We start from the raw sequence: 18,724 nt of genomic DNA, 5'->3' as shown, positions 1-18,724 counted from the left end.
TCCCTTGGGCAGGGGCATTCCGGAGAGAGCCGGTGGAGCTTGGCCAAGGCCAAGAACAGCCAGGGGTGGGGAGAGATCATGGTGGGGTGGGGCTGCGGGTACCCGGTTGTTTTTTTCCTTCTCTGTGCTCCACCCCGTGCATTCTTCTGAAGGGCAGGCTCCCAGCCCTCGGCCCCCGGGAGTGGGGGTGCGCGCGGTGGAGCGTGCGGAGGGGTCCGGCGGGCGACGGGGGCCTACACGCGACTCCACCTGGCGCACGGCTTCGGTGGCATCTCAGGCGGGGCGAGCGGTGGGCGCCGCTCGGGAGGTCACCGAGTCCGGCGTCGGTGGCACGTGGTTCTGTGCGGGCCGCGCTGAGAGGGGTGCCCCCGCGGTGCCCCCTGCCCTCCCCCCTGCCCTCGGCTCCTCCCCAGGGCCTGCGCGCCCCGCCCCGGGCGGGAGGGGACCGGGGGCGGGACCCACGGGGTAGGCGCGCCGACCCGCCGGGCCAGGTGCAGCGCCCGCGTGTCTGGGGGCCACAGCGGCCCCGGAGGAGCGTCCCGGTGTGCGGCCTGCCGGTGCCGCGTCCCTGCGCCCCCTTCGCCGGACGCCGGCGCCCCTCGGAACCCAGGTAACCGAGGGCGGGACCCCGCGCCTGGGGTCCACGCGCACCCCGCCGTCGCCCCCGCGCTGCCCGCGGCCCGCCGAGGTCGCCGAGGGCCGCTCTCGGAAGGAAAGTTTGCGCCGGGACCGCCGCGCCCCGGGCGGCGGCGACAGGCATCCGCGGCCCCGCACGTCCCCGCGCGGGGAGCCCGAGCGGAGCTGGGGCGGGCGCGCCGGGTCTCCGCGGACACCTGGGGACGCCGGCCCTCTCGCGCGTCCCATCTCTCAGTCCCCTGGGCGTTTGCGCCCCTCCCCGCCCGTCCCCGAGCCCCTGAGCAGAGTCCTCGGATGGGGACTGCGGAGTTGGCGAATTCTGGAGGGATGTTTACTTTCGCGCTTCCCGCCGCCCGGGGGCCAGACCCACGACGGGAGAGCCGACCGCGCCAGGCGGGGTGCGGGTGAGGGGGCGTCCCTTGCCCGGGGTGGGGGGCGGCTGGGCCCTGTTGCGGTGGGTGCCCAGCCACCAGGGCATCCCGGCTTCTGTCCTGTCTTCCGGCAGGCCGCCGCCCGGCTGGGCATCCTTGGCTCCCCCCAAGCACTCCCCAAGCCCCAGTCGGAGGAGTTGAGAGCAGGAGGGAGGGTGGCGTCCCCAACCCCCCCCTCCCCCACCAGCCCGGCAGGGGCCTAGCTAGGTCTAGAGCTCTGTGACCCTTGCGGACCTGAGCAGAATGGGCTTCGTGCAGCCAAGGCGGCGAGGACGCCCAGCTCAGTGTGAGGACGGGGGTGAAAGATGCCCCTTTCCACGCAGAACCCGAGAGAACAGATGAGGGAGGTCCGTGGATCAGAGTAAGAGCTAACATCACTAGCATGGACGCGTCGCTGATTTCATTTCCCCCCCTACAATAAACCAGTGAGGTAGTAGGTCTTATCCCATTAGCAAGGTTGGGGGTGGGGGGGGGTGGGGGAGGAGGAGTCTCAAACAGGTTAAGTCATTCGCGGGGGGGGGGGGGGGGGGGGGTTGGGGGGGGGGGGTATGGTAGACCTGAACTTCAAACCAGTCTCCTAGAGCCAGGTGGTTGGTGCTCCATTTTTGCAGGACCTCTGACTCAGCAGGGGTTCCTTTCTTCTCCCCCTCCTCCCCCCTTCCCTGGAGGTTCTTCTGGAAGGGGTAGGCCAGGAAAGGGCACCTCCAAGAAGAAGTAAAATCCGGTCAGGCGGCTCCTCAAGAGAGAGCCAGCTCCTTGCTAAGCTCCAGGACTGCGGGAGGCAGGCACCTGTTTTGTTCACTGCCGTAGCCATAGTTTCACGGCTCCCGGAGGCTGCCCAACAGGAACGGACTGAATCAACCTCGAAGGGCAGAGATTCTTTCCTTTGGACTGGAAAGGTGCCTCCTGCCACCGAGGGTCCTTGACACCCACTTGGGGCGGTTTGATGCTTTATAAACCAGCGAGCGCATCCATAAACCCCTGTGCTTTTCCAGACAGGTAGGCTTTGCCTTTACCCTGGATCCACTTGTCAGGCCCAAGGGAAGTGAGTTATGTGCCTGGCTTCGCCCTGCCCTAGGAGACCGAGGCCTCTGTCCCATTTGCACTGGAGTCCTACCCAGCCTTCCAGGAAATCTCGTTGGAAACTTGACCCTTTGCCTCCTCCTTCTCCTTACCCATTCATGGGGCAACCATGGATGGAGGGCAGAGATGGTGCATGCCTCAGTCTCCTCATTTGTAACACGGGGACAGTAGAGTCTGCGTGGTTTTATGAGTGAGCGGTCCAGAGGGCTCTGTAAGCTTCCAAGCAAACTGTAAGAGATGATGGTGATTTCCTCCTGTGTATGTGTGTTAGCCTGAGCTCCCCACGTGGCCTGTGAATACGTCTGGGAAGCGATCACACATCTTTGGTCTCCCTCAGAGAGCTGGCCTTATCCTGAGCATACAGTAGGTTCACAGGAAGTAGCCACCGATCAAAAACAGTCTCTACAGGAAGAGAAGGTGCTAAAATTGGATTTTTTTTAATCCTTCCCCCCCATCCTTATTTTTTTTTTTTAATTTTTTTCAACGTTTTTTATTTATTTTTGGGACAGAGAGAGACAGAGCATGAACGGGGGAGGGACAGAGAGAGAGGGAGACACAGAATCTGAAACAGGCTCCAGGCTCTGAGCCATCAGCCCAGAGCCCGACGCGGGGCTCAAACTCACGGACCGCGAGATCGTGACCTGGCTGAAGTCGGACGCTTAACCGACTGCGCCACCCAGGCGCCCCTCCCCCCCATCCTTATGTAAGCAGAGAGAACATTCTACCATACAGGGGAGGCTGCAGGAGGAGGGACCGGAGGGGTCTGAGAGCCCCTAGAGGAGGAGGTGGTCAGTGTCTGGCTCATTCTAGGCCACGGTCAAGTGGGGAAGAGTGGCAGGGGGTGTAGGCCTTTCCATGGCAGGGCCCTGAAGACTTTTGAGGCCCTGCCAGGAGCCCTATAGCCCTGGACTCCTCAGCCGGCCCAGGTGTCCCCTTTGCCCTCAGGACAGGCCCGCACAGCCAGAGTTGATCAGTTCTCTTCCCTGGAGGAGGCCTCTGCCAGTTCCTGGGTCTTAACCAGAACCCAGTAGGGGAAGAGGTTTAGACCCGGAGTTTCTCAGCTGGAATGGCGTTAGAGGCCGTATCCCTTCTACCCACTCTGTGCTGTATTTTCCATATCAGCGAACGTCCTGTCTCGTTTCCTTTTCTATCTCGTTTATCATCTGTCTTCCCGGTTAGAATATCAGGGCCGTGAAGGCAGGGCTTTCTGTCGGTTTTAGTCACGGCTCTGCCGCCGGGGATCGGCGCCGTGGCTTGTGTGTAATGGGTGCTTAGTTAAATATGTGTTGAATAAATGAACACATTCAGCCCACCCCTCCTCTCCTCACGGGGAGACTGAGGCCCAGAGTGACCTGTTGGAGGCAGAGCTGGAGTTCTTGATGGAACTCAAGTTCATTCAAAGCTGGGTCTCTGTTCCCTGCACCTGGGTGCTCGCGGTGCTTGAGAGCTGCCTTGGCAAGAACCTTCAGGTCACCCAGAGAGGCAGCTCCCAGGCAGAACGCATGGCCACCCCGCGAACTGAGAGAGCCAGGGAGGAGTGCTCCCCTTTAGACTCCCATCCCCCAAAGAAAACTCCCAGTGCTGCTCTCCAGAGGTGGGAAGTTCCTCAGTTAGTGGTGAAAACAGTGGCCTTTCCAGGCAGTCTTTTAAAATTCCCCGGGACACTGGGGAACCAAGGAGGAGGACCAGAGCCAGGTCCCCAGGCAGCCCTGGGGGGAAGGATGGAGCTTCAGATCATGGGCCAAGGTTAACAAACCAGTCTGAGAAGGTGTGACCAGATGTGTGGGCTGGGAAGAGTGAGGACGTTATTCTGCCCAAGGCCCTGGGGAAGGCTTGGGGCTCTGAGACCTCACTTAGGAATCTGATCAGAGTCGTTTCCTTGGAGGACCCAAGAACTACCCCAGTGCAGGGACAAGCAGGATGGAGAAGCTCGAGGGTGGGGGTGGAGTGGAGGTCCAAGAATTATCTACAGTAGAAGCCGGAACTTTCTATGCAATAGAAAATATGGAACACACCTACACACACATACACCAAGCGGCTTCGGCCCCGCCCCATCGTTCTTTCAGCTGCCATCTTCAGCAAAGGAATTTTATCTGTGTCTCAAGGCAAAACTCTGGGCCCCTGTGGAGTCAATTGGAGGAGAAGAGATGGGACAAAGATGACTTCTGGAGGAAGCTAGTAGGGCCATAGGTGGGAGGTGAGGTCCCTGGAGGCATTTCCTCTTCACACTCACAGGAAATATGGCTCCTGCCTTCTTCCCCGATGGCTTGGAGGGGTGATTGTTGCATTTTAATACCAGTCATAAGCATTCAGTAATTGTTAGCTGTTTGCCAGGCCGTGTTCTAACCTCTCTGCACGAATCGGTTAATCTTTACAATAACTCCATGACGTTGAAACCCGGGTCGTCTGCATTTGACAGATGTGGAGACCGAGGCCCAGAGCGGTGGTGTAACTTTGCCCAAGATAACACTTGGGCAGAGGGAGAGGGGGGCCAGAGGTACCCTGGACGGCCGTAGCCTTTCGGCCATGCTGCCTCTGTACGACCCAGCAGGCCACACAGATGGGACAGAGAGCCTGGACGCGAGGGTGGCCAGCACCCGCCTTGGGGAGCTTTGGCTGTTTCCCCCGAGCCCTGCTCTTGACCCCCAGACCGTTTTCCGTTCTCATTGTGGTTTGCCAGATGCAGAGCGGGAATGCCCCTATGCCTTGGTGTTGGGGGAGACACCCAGAAGTTGTGCCTCTAGGAATGTACATGTTTACGAGTTTATCAGCTGTTTGGAAAAAATTGGGGAGGAAGGGGACCGGGAGATGGGCGGGGGGGGCGGCAGACAAAGAAAATGCTTTGCCTGAAGAAGTGAATCCATAATGGTGACTCCTCCTGTGTCCCAGGCCACTGTGGTCCCCCCCTCCTTGCTCCCCAACTACTCCCTTCCCCTGGAGCAGGCGAGACCCTGACCTGAGACATAGCTTATGCATTCCTGACCCCTGGCCTTCTCTTTATCGCCCCCATCACTACAAGTTCGGTGGCTTCCAGCAACAGTGAATGGAAAAGTTCGCCTATTGTGACATAGCATGAGTCAGCCCTTCTTCAACGATGGGGTTGCACAGTCAGCTCTGAGGCCTTGGCCTGCACCCCGGTACCTGGAGACCTGGGGCTGGTTGCTTGGGGAAAAGGACAGGGTGACTCTAGACATTATTTTGAAATTATGCAGGTGGCAGCGAGGGGCCAACAGGTGCAAGAGACACAGCTGTTTTTAGTGTCTGGGAGAAAAGGCAGCATGTCCCAGAGCAGTGACCCAAGCTGTAACTCCTGCCCTTGCCGTGTCCTCTAAGGCAGGGTTTGTTTCACAGGATTGGCCTCACTTGTGGCCCTGACCACCCCCAGCGTGCTCTGCGGGGTGTGAGTGGTGAATTTTGCCTAGGCCTCAAGCCCGCGTTTTGCCTGAGCACACCATCGCCCATGAGACGTTTTTTTCCCCTTCAGTTATTCGGGAGCCCCCTGGCCAGGCTGACCGTGGTAGAAGTGATTGGGAGCCTGTTAAAGGCCCAGAGCCCAGCCACCCTGGGCTTCTAGGTCGCGTGGTCCTAAATCGGGCCACTCTGCCAGCCCACTACCAATCTTTGAGTTGGTCACTGCACTCTTGGGAGCTCAAGGCTGCTGTGGCTGGTGGGGAACCATGGGTGCTAATTCTGATACTATATCACGGTGTGACTTTGGCCCTGTCCCTTCCTGGGTGGGCCTCATCGGTAAAAAACAGCTTGGCTTAGATCAGGGTTTCTCACCTCAGCGCTAGTGATGTCTGGGAGCAGGACAGGTCTTTGTTGTGGGGGTGGGGGCCGCCCTGTGCGTCGCGGGATGCTTAGTAGCAACCTTGGCTTCTACCCCTCGGATGCCAGGTGCCGGGGGCCACCTGTCACTTCCTTCTTGGCAACCAACGATGTCTCCAGATGTTGCTAAATGTCCCGGAGGCAAAATCCTCTCCGGTGGAGAACCCCAGGGGGTCTCTGGTTGAAGACACCTTGATGACTAGGGACACATTTGTCTTTTCCAGCCCCTAGTTTATAAATATGGACAGTGCATGAACGGGGGGCCTGGGGATGGGGGCTCCAAGGGCTTGTAGGGTGCGACGTGAGCTATGAGGAAAAGGGAGGCTCTGGGCCACTGCCTCTTGCTGAGCCCCAAGGCCAAGTTCACTCTGCCTTCCAGACCTTGGCTTACATAAGAAGGTGATGGGAGGGGGCAGGCCTGTGGTCCCCATGAGCACTAAGGTCGGAAGCCCTCCAGCCAGTGACTAATAGTCTCCACGTGCCCTAAGGGTTCAGCTTCTGGTCCACAGTCCCCTGTCCCCTCTCTGGCTGCCTGCCCCTGAGAGGACACAGGAAGTGAATCAGCCCAGCCAGTGGGCAGCCGGGGGGTGGGGGTGGGGGGCGGGGATGCAACCCAGTGGTGTCAGACACAAGGGCCACACACGCCTGCACTGACCCAGCCCTGGCTTTATTTTGTTTATTCCTCCCAAGTTAGCTGTTTATTAACTTTGTCCACAGAAGCCCCTTCTGACCTCATTGCCTGATGGAAGGGCGAAAATGTGTCTCCTCCAGGGGTGGAAGGGGTTTGTCAGTGAATCCTGGAAGTAAGTCATTGTTCTGGGTACAGCAGGCTGTGAGATTTGGGAAAGCATTAACCCAGATGATTCGTTTGGGTTATTCATTCTTTTCCTTTAATTTTTTTTACTGAGGTGTAACTGATGTTTAACATGTTGATTTCAGGTTTACAACATAATGATTTGATATTAGCATACACCGCGAGGGGATCACCATCTGTCCCCATACAAAGTTGACTTAAAACATTTTTTTTCCTTAATGTTTAATATTTTCGAGAGAGAGAGAGAGAGAGGAGACACAGAATCCGAAGCGGGCTCCAGGCTCCGAGCTGTCGGCACAGAGCCCGACGCGGGGCTCGAACTCACAAACCGCGATGCCCCCAAGGTTGACTTTTATGAGCTGCTCTTGACAGCTTTCAAGTGTGCACAACAATGTTATTACTATTTTTATTTAAAAGCTTATTTAGTTTGAGAGAGAGAAAGGGAGTGAGAGTGGGGGGGAGGGGTGGAGAGAGAGAGAGGGAAAGAGAGAATCCCAGTCTCCCGCTGTCAGCAGGGAGCCGGACATGGGGCTTAACCTCAGGAACCCCCACCATCGGTCCGAGAGGACAAAGATTCAGTACTTAATTGCAGAGCCACAGGTGTGCCCTATAAACTCTGTACCCACTGAATATTAACTGAAAGTCTAAACCCGTTAAACACTAACTCCCCGTCCCCGCCATCCCGCAGCCCCTGGTTGCCACTGTTCTTTCTGCTTCTGTGAATCGGACCGTTCTAAGTCCCACGTGTAAGCAGGATCACACGCCATGTGAGCCCCCCATCTGGGCTCTTCACTTAGCATCATGTTTTAAAGTTCATTAGGTACATCAGAATTTCCTTCCCTATAAAGGCCAAATAGCAGGGCGCCTGGGTGGCTCAGTAGGTTAAGCGCCAGACTTCGGCTCTGGTCGCGATCCCACGGTTCGCGGGTTCGAGCCCCACGTCCGGCTCTGTGCTGACAGCTCAGAGCCCGGAACCTGCTTCAGCTTCTGTGTCTCCCTCTCTCTCTGCCCCTCCCCTGTTCGTGCTCCGTCTCTCTCTCTCTCTCTCAAAAATAAGTAAACATTAAAGATAATTAAAAAAAATAAAGGCTGAATAGCATTCCACCGTTAAGTATATACCACATTTTCTTCCTCCATTCACCTGTTGGTGGACATTTGGGTTGCTGCTGCCTTTTGGCCATTGCCAGTAGTATAGCCATGAACGTGGGTGTGCAGATAATCCGTTTGGGTCCCCGCTCCCAGTTCTTCTGTATATATTCCCAGCAGCAGAATTGCCGGGTCCGATGGAAATTCTGCGGTTAACCTTTTGAGGCGTCGCCGTACTGGTGAGGAAGAGGTCAGAAGTGGATGTTAACGGTGAACACGGGATATCCAAGCATCCAGGTAGAGGAGAGGCGGGGGAGCGCAGGGCAGGGGAAGGAAGGGCCGACCCGTGCCGTGAAGCACAGTGGTGCGTGTGCTTGCTGAAGCCGGGTGTGGCTGGCGAGGGGGCCGTGGAGAGGGTCGTGGACCGCGAAAGGTGGGTGGACCAGGCTGGCGAACTTGGGCTCCTGGCTACAGGCCATAAGAGGTGCTGAAGGGGGTTTTAATCGGGAAGTGATACCAGCCAGAAGGATGTCCGTGCGGGTCGTGTCACGGGCGGACTGGGAGGGAAAGACGCTTAAGGCGAGGGCCAGGTGGGTCAAAACTGGGTACCGCTGAAGCCGGGTGGCCGGTGTGCATGGAGGGAGCAGGTCTAAGGGTGGACCTGCTTCGGCGTCTGGGTGAACCGAGGTGCCCGCTCCTGCCTGGGTCAGCTGACGGGGGAGTGGCCTGTTTGGCAAGATGACCAAGGGGCAAGCTGGGGCCCGATGGCCTGGAAGGGTCTCTTAGGACCCCTGGGGTGGGGACGAGGGTCGGAGTGGGGTGCAGAGCGGTGGGACCACACGGAAGGGGCGACCTTGGGGTGGCACAGAGGGCCCAGAAGAGCCGGAGGCCAGGACGCCACCCCTGCCTCGTCCGGGTCCGTCCCGCCCTGAGCGCGTCATACCAATCCACACCATCAGTCTCTGCGCTTGGGGCTGGGTCCTGGGGGTGGGGGATAGATAAACGTGAGCCGGTTACGTATCACATACCGTGAGCCGGTAAGTGTAATTCACTTACGCATCCTCCAAAGCTTAGGAAATGGAACTCGGCCAATATCTTTGCACAGTTACGCATGGAATCACATTCAGGGTGGGCGATCCCCGGTGGAAGTAGAGCGTGTACTGAAAGGGTGTCACGGGTCCATGATTTAGTCCAGGTCAGGGTCTCTCACCTCAGAGCTACTGCCATTCTGGGCCAGGTCATCCCGCGTCGTGGGGGGGCTGTCTCGTGCCTTGTGGGACGTTCAGGAGCATCCTTGGCCTCTGCCCATTGGGTGCCAGTAGCCACACACACTCCCGGCCCATTTGTGACACCCAAAAATGTCTCCCAGACACTGCCCGATGTCCCCTGGTGGGACAGAAATCACCTTCAGTTGACATCCGTCGGTCCGGAGGCCGGGAGACGCTTCTTGCAGGAATGATGTTAATCCACCCTCTAGAAGATATGTAAGAATTAATCAAGATGAAACAGACGTGGGGAGCGGGGGAGAGTACTCCGGGCTTAGGTGACAGTGTGTGCTCAGGCCCTGACGTGGGGAAGAGCGTGAAGGGAGACCAGCCAGGGGAGGCATGGTGGAGGTGGGGAGAGGGGCCAGACCCTTGGGGTGCTTGGGAGGGAGCACAGGCCAGGGAGCCTCCCGGACGCGCGGGATGGAACTGTTGGAGGCTGGCGAGTGACGTTTGGGCATTTTGGGTTGGAGCCCCCTGGGAGGCTTCCAGGTGGGGCCCTGAGCTCAGAAGAGAGGTCTGGCCAGAGGTACACGTCTGGGAGTTACATGCATACCCATGATGAGTGAAGCCCTGGGGTGGACGAGGCAGCCCAGGGAGAGCGAACGGACCTGGAAGCGAGCTCCACCATGTAGAGACTGGGGAGGAGCTCCCAGAGAGGGAGCAGAAAAAAAAACCGTGGTGCCCGGTGCGGGGGAGAGTCGGGGAGGAGGGCGAGGCCGCTGTGAGGTCGGTGGGGCCGGAGTGGCCACTGGAGTCGGAGACCAGAAATCAAGGAGCCCGGTGCCCTGGGGCAGGTCTGGCTGAGGCAGCGGGGCAGGAGGGAACAGAGGCAGCCGGCGTGTCTGGAGAAACAGAGGTACAGACACCTCTGTGGAGGTGAGAGGAAGCCAGAAAGGGAGGCGGGTCAGGGAAGGTTTTGTTCTGTTTATTTCATCCGCTTGTTGCCCACCCTTCCCCCGCCCCGCCTTTTTTTCTTAGAAAGTAAATGTATGTGGTGCCGAAAAAATTGTAAATTGCAGAGACTTCCTGTGAAAAGTCTCAGTCTCCCGTCTCCCTTGGCCTCCTAGCGCACTCCCCTTCCTGGAAGCAGCTTCACCAGCTTCCTACGTACCCTTCCAGAGACGGTTCTGGGACGAATCAGTAAAAACGTGTATCGATTCATTCTCCCCCAAAGGGTGGCCCACGGGTGCCCTTCATTTGTTGTTTCCCCACTTAGCTCTCTTGGGATGCTTCCAGATTGGTCCCTCGAGTGTTCAAGGCTGTAGAATGTGCCACTGCATGGATGTCGCACATTTATTTGATGAATCTCCTGGTTTTGGGGTGTCACAAACAACGTCCCACTGAATTGCCTTGTCATCTAGTCATTTTGCAGTGTAGGCGGTTCATGTGGGATAAAGCCTCAGGAGAGGAATTGAAGGGCCGGAAGGGTGTGTGTTTGGATTTTGAAAGATATCAGCAGACCGCTCTCCATAAAAGTTTAGAAAGATACACTCCAGCGGTGGATGAGGGTGCTCTGGTCCCATGCCCTCTTACGTGAAGTGTTACCAAACTTGCTGACATTTGCCAACCTGGAAGGTAAAAATAGTTTCTCAATAGAGTTTTAATTTGCAATTCTTGGCTGTGTTCACCGACCTGAGAGCCACTTGTGTTTTCTTTACCGTGAACTGTCTTTTCATATATTTTGCCTCCTTTCTCTCAGGTGGTTGGTCTTTTTCTTATTGAATTGGAGGCGATCTTTATATATGAAGGAAACTAGTGTTTTGTCTGGAAGATCAATTACAAGTGTTTCCCCCACAGTTGATCAAGAAGTTTTTGGCTGTCGCTGCTTTTTATTTTATTTATGTTTTTAACAATTATGAATGCCGAGGGAGAGAGTCAACTGAGTGGCGGGTCCCTGGTGGGGAGGTCCCTGAGGAAGCATTGGGGTGAGTTCCCGGGTGGGAAACTCCTCTCTGTTGTGTAACGGGCAGAGGGAGGGAGGAGTCTGCAGTTAGTCCAGGGATGGGGTTGTGTTGACGAGGAATCAGAAAGCTAGCGGGGCAGGAGAGTGATGGTGTTAGCCAGAGAGCAGTTGATTAAAAAACACTGGAAACTCAGCTAGATGCCGGGAGGCAAGTGGATGCATCATGTGCTTTCTTAGACTAACGGTCCCAGTTGTTTATATCTTGCCTGTGATCTGGAGTCTTCCTTATCTCACTCTTACACGCCACATAACGTCCCCTGCCCTGAACCACCCGGGGCCAGGGACCAGACAACTGGGGACAGCCCCTGTGCCCCAGAGCCCGCCTGAGCTGTTCAAACTAGCCAACCCTAAGCTAGTCATCCTGCCCTGCCTTGCCTTCCCCATGGAAACCCTAATAAAGGCAGTGGCCTGTGTCTTCCCCTCATTCCTTTCTGCCCCCTGACCAACACGGGTGCTTTTCCATGTGGCCCTGGGAGGTGTAACACGCTCCCTCTCGGGAAATGTAAGTAATAAAAATCTTCTTTCAAGGGCATTAGCTTCTCCGCGTGTCCCTTGGTCACTTCCATACGTTAAAACCCTATGCATACAGTTGAGACAACAGTGCCCCTGGACAGGGACAGAGTATGAGGGTTTGTCGACTGCCGGTCCCAGTGAGGCTCCAAAACTGTCACAGTGTGGGTGGTTAAATAAGCAGGCTGTCCGGGGGGAGGGGGAGGCTTCCTGGAGGAAGTGGCCTGGAGATGAGGAGAGGCCTCTGCGGTGGGGATGGCAGGGGTACAGATTAGGAGGCACAGGGCCGTGGAGGTGGAGGAGGGTGGGCAGAGGTCCAGAGTGAGGCTGAAGAAGATAGGAGAGGGGGGCAGGTCTAAGGGGGAGAAGAGGTACGTGATAGGGTCCAAGATGCAGGGTGGGTCCTGGGGATTGTTGAAAGTGGGTTTTTTTTTTAAATTCCCAAGACTACTTTGACTTCGTGTGAGCTCCCTGTGGGGGCTCAGGGTGGGGCTGCTTCTGATGGTGAGTCTAAACAGTGACAGGTGGTCTAACCCCACATTAGGACCAACCCAACTCCCAGGAAGACAGCGGCCTCCCTGCACCTTACCCTTTTTTTTTTTTTAACGTTTATTTATTTTTAAGAGACAGAGAGACAGAGTGTAAGCAGAGGAGGGGCAGAGAGAGAGAGAGGGAGACACAGAATCCGCAGCAGGCTCCAGGCTCCGAGCTGTCAGCACAGAGCCCGACTCGGGGCTCGAACTCACGAACCGTGAGATCGTGACCTGAGCCGAAGTCGGACGCCCAACCGACTGAGCCAGCCAGGCGCCCCCTTACCTTTTTGATGGCACGTTAACACCACCCATCCATGGATGAATTCACCTCCCCGCCTTCACCCCCCCAGCTTGCAACCACCAGCCCCACACGGGCACCCTGCTCCCACCCTTCAGCTGTTTCCCCTCCTGTCTCAAGAGAGCCTCCACCAGCGTGGTGTTTTCTGTCTCCCCCGTGAACACCCCCCTCCTCTCTTCCAGAGCCTCCCTCGGGCTCAGATGCCAGCGGGTTTTGAGCCGCAGAGTGGCATCTGAATTGGGAGAAGCATTCTTAAAGACCAAATAGCCTTCGAACCCTGGCGAGCGGGGTGTTAATGGCGGAACGTTTGGCGATGACATTGCTGTGCTGGAGCTGGGGGGGCCCTCGCCGATCCACGCTGCGGCACACCATGCGGAGTCTTTTCGGGGAGGGTGGCGGGGGGGGGGTGGTTTGTCTGTTCCGATCACGTGGGCCTAGGTCCCGGGCCTGTGCCCTCTGGGTGAGCGAGTCTGGAGTTCACACACAAACACACGCACACAGCCGGCGATTACTCATGCTACCTTGCGATTTCTTTATTGTCGCCCAGGGAATCATTTACCTTTTTGAGAGTGGAATTTGTGGGGAAATAATGTCGTATTCACCGAGTGCTCATCTAGCTCTTATGAACTCTGAACTGGGCCGTGTGCCGTGGGTCTTAGAATGCTGCCATGTTTGCTTTGCCTCCCCAGGAACGACACCGTGTAATGATTCACCAACATGCTGTGCAGGCCCAGCCACCAGCGCCAGCGCGGAGGATAAAGGGAAGCCAGCTGGGCTGTGGTTGGCAGAGCAGACTTCTTGAAAGAGGAAGAGCTCAAGCAGACAGTGGGTGTGGAAAAGGTGTGGAGAGGAAAGGAGGGGAAAGGAGGTCTGGGGAGGAGGCCCCTGGTTCTCGCAGTCCGCGGGCCAGCTGTCCATGGGGGAGGTCGAGGGGCAGGAGGATGGCAGGAGGATGGTGATGGCTTCCCTGGGGGCAACAGGTGAGCCTCTGGGATGGGAGGGGACGGGAGGCAGCAGAGTCCCCACGGGCTCTGTCAACAGCGGTGGGGGCGGTGCTGGGTCCCCGCTGCTTGCAGGGGAGCCCTGGGGCGCCCTCAAGCTAGATGGGCGGGGATGGGCTCAGTGACCTTGCCCTTCCGTGAGGCTGAAGTGTCCTTGGGATGCCCCCAGGGCAGGGAGCAAGTGTGTCCCCAGATCGGGGCTCCCTGATGCCTTGTGGGGGGCGGGGAGATCCTTTTGAAAGTAGGGGTGGGGAGCTGCAGCTGAAATGTGGGATGTTAGTAGTTCGTTTCTCGGATGTTTTGGGGACACATCCTCTCTAGAACCTGACCGATGGTTTACAAACCAAAAAAAAAATGGCAGTGATAAAAAAAAAAAAGAAAAGAAAAAAGGAAATTGTGTGAAGGAGGATGAAACATTTGGCTTAACCATGAAGCTGGGGAGAGGATGTGGGAGGGAGAAAGTGAGATCCCTGCTGCCCTCCCCCCTCCTCCCTCCTCCCTGCAGTCAGGCTTGGCTTAATCCCTGTCCTCCTGGACGAGTTCCTCTGAGTCCAGCTGATGCTTGAGCATTGGAATGTTGCTCAGCAAGCCTGGGGGCTTCGGGACTTACCCTAGGACCACCGTGCTGTGTGATCCTGGGTAAGCGGCCGACGTCTCTGGGTCCGGGTTTCACACCGGGCATCTCTTCTAGAGAAATTTTGCCCTTTGGATGCCTTTGCTTGCCGTCCTCAGGGTTTTCTTAAGACTCTGAAAAGAGCAGAAGAGGGGTCTGAGGAAGTGAATTCCCCAGGGCAGGGGGTGGGGGGAGCAGCGGGGACGGGTTGGGGGGGCTCTTGGGCCAGGCTGGGCCAGATGGGCCTCCACCCCGCCTGCCTGGGTGTGCTGTGTGGGAACACCCACGCTTCATTGTCCCAAGGCCTCAGATTTGACTTTCAAAGGAAAAGCACCCCTCCTGATAAGGTGGGCCTCGTTCCATTACAGCCGGCTTTGTTTGGGCTCCAGGGCATGAGGAGAACAGGCCTCTGTGGGTGACATTGTCCCTGCAGTGGGTGAGCAAAAGCGCTTTGTGCCTTCAGCACCGCAAACCAGGCGCCTGCTGCTGCAGGCAGGTAGGCTGCCTCCCGTTTTCTCATGCTGGGATGAGGAAACTGAGGCACAGGCAGGACACGCGGCGTGTGCAGGGTCCCTTGGGCCTCCCAGGGACAGCTCAGTCAGACGTGCACCAGGTGTTTGGACTCCTTGCCCTTGTCGTCTTCCCGAAAACCGTTTAAGATGGGCCCTAACGCGCGCGGGTTCTCTGCCCTGATTTCTCCCCCATGAGCGCCAGCTGCTGCCCGGTGCCCGTGGAAGCAGACTCACTTTGCTCCGGGAGGAGGATCTGGGCCTCTGTGTGGAAAGTGAGGGGACGGAAATTTCCTCCCATAATCTCAGCTAATCCCGGTGCCACCTCCCCCTCTCCCCGGTGTCCTGGAATGTACCTTCGGCCCTTCCTTCAAAGTCCAAACAAATGAATCTGTAATGGTGAAATTCACAGTGTTGAGGCGACCACTTTTCTACCTCCTCACACAGATGCAGCCCAGTGTGACATCCCTGGGTCAAGAAGCAAGAGAGACCTTTTGACGGGGCTTGCTGCTTCACGGTGCTCTGTGGGACGCCGTGGGGACATGTGCAGGGGAGACGTGTCTGAAGCACGAAAATGATCGTTTTCTTCTCACTGTTCACGTAGAGGCCTGGTGTCCCCCCCCCCACCGCACTCCCCCCGGGGAAAGTGAATCATTTTCAACACCAACCAGTGGCTGCAGGGGCTTTTGGGAGCAGGGAGGGATGGCCGGGGTCAGGGACAGACGCAGCCAGAATCCCCCCCTTCCCACCGTCACCAGCTCGCCGGTTCCTCGCTGCGGACTCTAGTGGCCCAGTTGGGTTCTGGGCAGACCTGAGGGCAGGGGTGCAGGCCAGCTGGGGCCTCAGAGGCGGTCCAGCAGCGGAAGTCCAGAGAAGGTGGGGGGTTGCCGTTTCCACCGTCCCGAGCGCTGACTGCACGGTTGTGGGGGCTGATCTGGAAGGACCTCTTATTCCCATTTTCAGGGGCTTTTGACGAATGCATTTTGCCTCGGCCCTTGAAAAAAGCCTGTGCTTAACAATGCTAGAATAAGGACCTGTGGCACAGGTCAGCCCGTGGGGCTCTGAATCCACCGTATTCAAATATTGTGAAATGTATTGGCTAGGATGTGGGGTTAGCAGGAAAAATAACGTTCCAGTGAGGAGGAAGGAAGGTCAGCTTTGCAATCTACCTTGTAGCCCACGGCAGGCCGGGGGAGGAACGTCCTCCGTCGGGTCGGCATAAATTCGGGGGCACCACTGAACCCCTGCTGTGCACCAAGCCCGAACCGGGCCGGAGAGGTAGTCACTCTGGGGGTTGTGAAAGTGCCCCCGCCCCCAGGAGCATAGGGTCAAAGCCCAGTGGAGCATACACTGCCCATAAGGGCTTGGAATAGACCGAGGGACTTCGAATCAACATCATCCCCATTTTACAGAGGAGGAGAGTGAGGCCCGGAGAGGCTCCGGGGCTCAAAGCCAGGTGCGTCTGACTCCCACATCGCCGATGGGAACGACTGCGTGTGACCGAGGCTCCTGCCTATCTGAGCTCCTCAGTGGCTATGGGGCCACGTAGAAGCCATACCCTTTCCTGGCTGGGCCCTCTGTCCTTCTCTGACCCTCAGCGTCGTCTGGTCTCAGCTGAGGGTTTGGGCACGCGCCAGCCACCTCCCCATCGCCCTGCCCGGTCCCTGCGACGCTCTTCCTTCTGCCAGGTCACACTTCCCTGTCTCCTTGCTGCCCCTGACCATTTGCCTGGCACCCGGGGGCTGTGTTCCCTGGGTAGTGCTGGGTAGCACTCCCTCCTGGACTGCTGTCCCCGGAGCACCCGTGCAGCAGGACTGGCAGAGGAGGCCCAGGGCAGATGGGAGGTGAGGGTCTGGCGTCTGAGGGGCTCAGGTGGACGCTGAAGGGGAGATAGAATTTTCCAGGCCATCTGCCTGTGGAGGGAGCCGTGCACACAGAGAGGCGTGGCGGGGTGGTCAGATGACGATTCGAGTGTGGATGTGTGGTCTTCGAGGTAGCTGTGAATCCCCAGGGGGGTGTGTCCGGGAGGCGGGTGGCCCCTCAGAGAAGTCTGTCTCCTTCCTTCCTATCGATCCCTCAAAATATTATGAAACGTGTCCTCAGAAAGAAGGGGTCTCTTTGAGGGCAGCCGTAATTTCTCCTACTCTGCCCAGCAGGGGCTGAGTCATGGGCACCTGCTCACTGAGCACGCACTTTCCACCCGCACACTTTCCACCTTCTCCTGCGGACACTGGTCCCCAGCTCCCCGTACTTCTGCTCACTTTGGGCTCCGAGTGTTTTGTCTCCCGACTGGATCTAGGCCGTGTGGAGGTGGACAGTTGTCCCAGGATGGGGCCATGCCTGGGAGTCGGCACTGGAGCTTAATACCCCGGCGGGTCTCCGGGCTGCCCCCCCCCCCCCGAGGATTCTGACTCCAAAAGCCCGAGATGGGCTCAGCCTAGTCTGTTCTGTGTTTCCAGCAACAACCCCTGGGTTATTTGGATGCACGGCTGAGTTTGGGACTTAATGTGAAAGAGGTTTGCCAGGCCCCTGTCCGGACCCCTGACTTCACCCTCCTCCCCAGGGTAGGTGCCTCAGACCTCATCTGGACACTTCCAAGGTGGGGGGCTCAGTGCCCACGGAGCAGGCCTTCCTCACTGGGGGACAGTGCCTCTGCGGCTTGAGCCGAAGCCCACCTCCCAGGAGAACCCCCCTGGGGGTCTTGGTTCTGACCTTAGGGGCTGCATGACCTCCTTCGGTTTTCCACACCTGCTTCCCCAGGATGTGGGAAGGCGCTGCGTGCCCCGTCCTCGCCGGTCTCCCTCCTCTCCTTCCTCCTGTGGTCTGGGCTCCCTTGCAGGCTGACAGCCTTATCTCAGACTTTAAGTTTCTCATCAGGTTAGAGGCTTGGGAGGGCGGTAGAGATCGGATCGTGCGTTCTCCAGCAGCCCCACACTTCCCCGTTGGGGTGAAGGGGTCCCCCAACAGTCAGGGCCTGCATTCACCTTCCGTCAACCTGGCAGGGACTCACCCTTTCCCAGCCCGGGGGGGAGGAACCTGCCCACGCGCGCACCCCGGATGGAGGCCGTGAGCTGCGAGATATGGACGCCCTGGTGCTCGCTCCGCAGAGCTCAGTGGTAGGTAGGCCAGCTCTGGGTGGGTCAGAATCTCAGCTCTCTCGTCTCTGGCTGTGCCTGTCGTCACCGGGCTTCACCTTCCCGATCTGACTTTTGGAGAGCTTATCCTAACTGAGCTGTGGTGGGCTGGGGGGAAGCAGTATGTTTTAAAGCTTTCTAGGTGGAGGGCCGCCTGGGGGTGGCTTAGGTGGTCAAGGCTCTGACTCTTTTTTTTTTTTTTTAATTTTTTTTTTTTAACGTTTATTTATTTTTGAGACAGAGAGAGACAGAGCATGAACAGGGGAGGGTCAGAGAGAGGGAGACACAGAATCTGAAACAGACTCCAGGCTCCAAGCTGTCAGCACAGAGCCCGACGTGGGGCTCGAACTCACGGACTGCGAGATCGTGACCTGAGCGAAGTTGGAGGCTTAACCGACTGAGCCACCCAGGCGCCCCAAGGCTCTGACTCTTAATCTCACTCAGCTCAGGTCAGGATCTCCACTCGGTTCATGGGATCGAGCTCCGCGTCAGGCTCTGTGGGCTCTATGCTGATAGCGAGGAGCCTGCTTGAGATTCTCTCCTCCCTCCCTCTGCCCCTTGCCCCCCTCCTCTGTCTCTCTCCCCAAATAAATAAACATTAAAAAAAAAAAGTAAAAACTTTCTAGGTGGTTCTGAGTTGAGGACCACCGGGCTACATGCCGAGCACCCGTAGGTCTAGCTCTGACTACCTGTGGGAAGAGTTTACCCTGGAGTAAAAGAGCCAAGGCCCTCTTGCTCTGTGTGTCCCAGAATATGGAAATGTTTTAATATATTACATGTATCTCACAAAGCTCATAAGAAGGCATTTAAAAATTTAAATCAAATATTCAATAATTAAAAAGGACAAAACTGTATTAATATCTTAGAACATCAAGTAACTGTAAAATTTATAAAGACGGACGTCATAGGTCTAGTCTACGTTGAGAGCTGAACACAGATGAAGCATCCAACACGTTAAAAGCCACACGCTTCAAAAGCACCACATCCAATGGTGAAAAGTTGGAAGTTGCAATATTA

The 18,724-nt window shown here is 57.2% G+C and overlaps 1 protein-coding gene across 4 annotated transcripts in view; it reads left to right on the top strand.

Annotated features, from left to right (window-relative positions):
* The first annotated feature begins 504 nt into the window (after nt 1-504).
* The window catches only part of PAQR5 (progestin and adipoQ receptor family member 5), a 72,249-nt gene continuing 54,029 nt past the window's right edge, over nt 505-18,724 (top strand). Inside the window, exons 1-2 of one of the 4 annotated variants that reach the window (XM_042988511.1) lie at nt 10,627-10,721; nt 13,140-13,290. The gene's annotated coding sequence lies outside the window, so the exon portion shown is untranslated. The other 3 variants (XM_042988512.1, XM_042988510.1, XM_007084554.3) reach the window with 3 other exon arrangements.

The sequence above is a fragment of the Panthera tigris genome, chromosome B3 (genome assembly GCF_018350195.1).
Source record: "Panthera tigris isolate Pti1 chromosome B3, P.tigris_Pti1_mat1.1, whole genome shotgun sequence".
NCBI classification, from domain to species: Eukaryota; Metazoa; Chordata; class Mammalia; order Carnivora; family Felidae; genus Panthera; species Panthera tigris.
The sequence above is the reverse complement of the archived record's forward strand: the minus strand, read 5'-3'. Positions and strand labels throughout refer to the sequence as shown.